The sequence below is a fragment of the Montipora foliosa genome, chromosome 12 (genome assembly GCF_036669935.1).
Source record: "Montipora foliosa isolate CH-2021 chromosome 12, ASM3666993v2, whole genome shotgun sequence".
NCBI lineage: Eukaryota > Metazoa > Cnidaria > Anthozoa > Scleractinia > Acroporidae > Montipora > Montipora foliosa.
In genome coordinates this window covers 41,394,822-41,398,980 of record NC_090880.1, presented here as the reverse complement: position 1 = coordinate 41,398,980, position 4,159 = coordinate 41,394,822, and the positions used below count along the sequence as shown (strand labels likewise).

The 4,159-nt window shown below is 41.4% G+C and overlaps 1 non-coding gene across 1 annotated transcript; it reads right to left on the bottom strand.

Moving 5' to 3' along the window:
• Positions 1-3,769: 3,769 nt before the first annotated feature.
• LOC137981254 (small nucleolar RNA U3) lies at positions 3,770-3,988 on the bottom strand. Its single transcript, XR_011118585.1, has one exon. It is a non-coding gene; the product is annotated as a small nucleolar RNA U3 (small nucleolar RNA).
• Between the last annotated feature and the right edge of the window lie 171 nt (positions 3,989-4,159).

The following is a 4,159-nucleotide window of genomic DNA, read 5'->3' as shown; positions in this document are numbered from 1 at the left end:
ACAGTTTCCAGAGGAAAATACTGGAAAGCACTGAGAGTTTGAAGCTAGCTTTAGGAAGATATATATGTTGTTCACCGGCCGGGAGGTCCGTATTGGGAAAAACTGTGCCCGAGGTCTCGAGTACGGCCCGAGGCCGCAGGCCACTAGGGTTTTTTGGTTCCGTTTTTGAGTGTAGAATCATGACCAACTTTTGTAGTTTCTGAGCACTATTTACTTCTTTTAGCTTTTGTTGATTTTTGAATCGATGACAGAGAGAGTTTTGGCGATTTTTTGTGGAACGTTTGGTACCAAGTTACTCCATCACTCGCTAAGATTATGGAATTGTAAAATTGAAACTTTGCACTGGACTATGGAACACGCAATTAGATTTTTGAGCATTGAGGGAAATGGAGTACAGATGTTGCACATGTATGATCTTCCTGCTTGCGAACTTACTTCCAGCTATGATCACACTCTGCGTTCCATTCTCGATAAACATGCGCCTGTTCAGAGCAAGGCGCTTTCCGTACGACCAAGGGTTCCTTGGTTTGACGAAGAGCTAAAGGAGTTGAAGATCAAGCGTAGAAAACTTGAAAGGAAAATGAGAAAGAGTAAGTTGGACTTGGACATTTGCGCATAACGAGCTGCTTGTCGGGAGTATAATTCGCATCTGAAGGATGCCAAGACGAAAAACTATTCTCATTTGATAGAAGATTGCGCAGGAGACTCTAAAAAACTATTTCAAGTAGTTTAATCTCTTTGTAATCGTTTTGTGGGAGGCGCGGTGGCCTCGTGGTTAGTGTGCTCGACTCCGGATCGAGTTGTCCGGGTTCGGGGCCTGGCCGGGGACATTGTGTTGTGTTCTTGGGCAAGACACTTTACTCTCACGGTGCTTCTCTCCATCCAGGTGTATGAATGGGTACCGGCGTAATGCTGGGGGTAACCCTGCGATGGACTAGCATCCCATCCAGGGGGAAGCACAAATACTCCTAGTCGCTTCATGCTACAGAAACCGGAGATAAGCGCCGGCCTTAATGGGCCTTCAGGCTCGTAACAGAGACTTTACCTTTTTTAATTTCTTTGTAAAGAGCGTTCTGATAAGCTACTACCGCCTTATGATTCTCCACAGTAAGTGTCGGACAATATTGGCGAGTACTTTTGTCAGGAGGTTAATCTGATCGGAGAAAGCAAAGACAGTATAGACGCTCCACCTGTAGACAACTTAGTCCCTGAATCTACTGCCAAGCTAGAGCGGTTCTCACTTGTCTCCGTCGAGAAATTGCGTGACATTATTCGTTCGCCATCTAATGCTAGCTGTCTCTTGGATCCTATACACACTTGGTTAGCGACGGCGTGCGTGGATGAGTTCGCGGCAATTATACGCGTCTCTGGAAATTTAAATTGTTTATAAAAAACTGGAAGGTTGCGTTGATTGCTCCTCTACTGAAGAAACTTGGTCTAGAACTGGTGAATCAGAACTTTCGCCCTGTCAGAAAGCTGCCTTTGGTCTCAAAAACAGCTGAAAAGGCAGTTGTTCCACACCTACTGGCTCACTGTACTGAGCATTCGCAACTGTACCTATCTTTTCGCGCTGGATGAGATACATCTCAGAAGGAAGCTGGTCGAGCATTTGGATGTCTTTGCATAAGCCCATGTTGAACGATAGCAAGACTGAAGTATTGATTATTGGGTCTCGGCAACAGCTAGCTAAAGTCAGCTAGCCAAGTTGGTGCGTCGGAGATCAAGCCTGCTGGTTCTATACGTAACCTTGGCGTCTGGTTTGACAGCTTGATGAGAATGGACACCCATGTTGGTAAGGTGTACAGAAAGGCCTTACAGAATGTGTCTTACGGAAGAATGGACCAAGACATTCGTTCCCGCGTCTGTGATCCCGCACATCGACTACTGCAACTCTGTGTTATTCGGGATATCTCAGCACCAGACCACTCGTCTTCAGAAAGTGCTCAATGCTGCTGCACGTCTGACTTGTCATATTCCGCGATACGAGCACATCACGCCCGTTCTGAAGGACTGACACTGGCTTGCCAGTCATCTACCGCATTCGTTTCAAGATAGCCCTTTTAGTATTTAAAGCTCTCAAGGGCATAGGGCTGTTGTGATTGCAATGATTGACAGTACTCCGTGTAAGGAATTAATCGTTGGTAAATAAATCACATGTAATCAGATATAGAAAAACATTGAAGCAGAATCAATCAGGCGATGTAAGAAAAAGGTTAGAAGGCCTTAGAAGAATAAATACTAATCACAACGTACAGTCTTTATTCATTACAGGGGCTTATGTAACTTCGGGGCGTTACTATCTACGCAGTGATGCCCTAGGACTTCTTGTGGTTCCGGTTACGAGATGTAAGACGTATGGGCACCGTGCTTTTGCGGTAGCTGGTCCCAGAGTCTGGAACTCCCTCCCTTTCTCTATTCGAAATAATGCCTCTATCGAAAGTTTTAAAAGAAATCTGAAAACATATTCTTTTAATGGAACGTTCAATTAATCAATTACAAAACGAACGGTTACTTAATTAAATAAATAAATAATTATAAGACTATCTGATAATTTTATCTCTCTTCAATCTCCTCGATTTTAACTTTTTACAACAATATTAAAGCATTCATTTACTCATTTATTTATTTACATCGTTAATTTTTTATATATTTATGTTACTTAGATTATTATAGTTAGAAAGATTTTTTATGGTATTTTAATTAATTTTTATAAAGGAATTGTAAAGCGCTTTAGAATACACATGTAAATACGCGCTATAAAAATTATTAAATCATTATTATTGTTATTATTATATATTATTATTATTATTATTATTAACAGTAGTAGTAGTAGTAGTCGTCGTCGTCGTCGTCGTCGTCGTCGTCGTCGTCGTCGTCGTTGTCGTCGTCACGGTCGTGGTGGTGTTGGTGGTGGTGGTGGTGGTGGTGGTGGTGGTGGTGGTGGTAGTAGTAGTAGTAGTAGTAGTAGTAGTAGTAGTAGTAGTAGTAGTAGTATGTTCTCTTCCTGTCTTCGCCACGGCAGATTTAAACAGTTTGCAAGGAACTAAACCAGGATTACGGAATCGGACTTCGAATAAAGGATGATAAGTTTATTAAACTATGATTTGTACTAAGTTTTTCGGATGAACCAAGACTGTGGGATTTGAATAAAGTCTCTTTCAAAGAAAGAAATAAATAAATAATCCCGTATCCTGATAACCCTTAATAAGGCTTCGTTGTCTGCATTTGCAAATTTAGTAACATTAATAATGAGAGTTTTTACAACATACAACTTCAAATTAAGTTACAGATTTATCTCTCTCCATTTTCCGAAGTTTACCTGTAGTTGAAGTTCACCGTAATAGGACAATTTGTGTTAACTGTTTGTGCATCCCACGGATAAGCCCTTATAGGCGTCTTGTTATTCGAGGGACTGGTTATGAAACCTTAAAACCTTCAAAAGGGAGAACAATGTTGTCGCAATCGATGTTGAACTGACCGTGACAGTGCACAATCTTTTGTTTTCGTTTCGCAAGGGTTCGCTAATAAGTTGCGCATAATTTTATCGCAAGATTTGATTGATTATTTTCTCGAAAAAAGGGTGTGTTTTGTGCACCGTCAAGGCCAGAAATACAGACAGAAACATGGAAAAAAAAAGACTTGTCAAGTTTCATAACCATGGCCATGCATTAACTATGCTCTGATTTGTTTAGTCAAAATTTTACCACTTCTTGACAGTTTTAGTATCGTTGTTGTTTCAATCTTTCATGTAGTAGTTCAAAGTTAAATAACCGCTCAGATTGCGAACACCTCCTCCAGTTCCTCGCAAATTGAGGAAAGGAACGTTCATCAATCGCCGCCAACCACTTGTCGAGAAGACTAAGTAAGCGACGGGTTTCACACTCAGAGATGAACGCTTCATGTCGTCATCACGGTTGCCGGAATTGTCTCTGATTGAGCACAGAGATTTGACTCGCACTGTAGAAATGATCCTAATGAGCACGGTCTTAGCAACAATGAGCAAGATTCATAATAAGTTTAAAGTACATTTCTTGGACTTGTGGGGTAAACCGTACGGTGCGCAGGCGCGTTTGGCGCTAACGTTTTTTTTTTTTAATGAATGTTCTCGTTCCAGTTTCGTTTAGCCTTGCATATAGGGAGCTTGGAAACATTTCCTTGA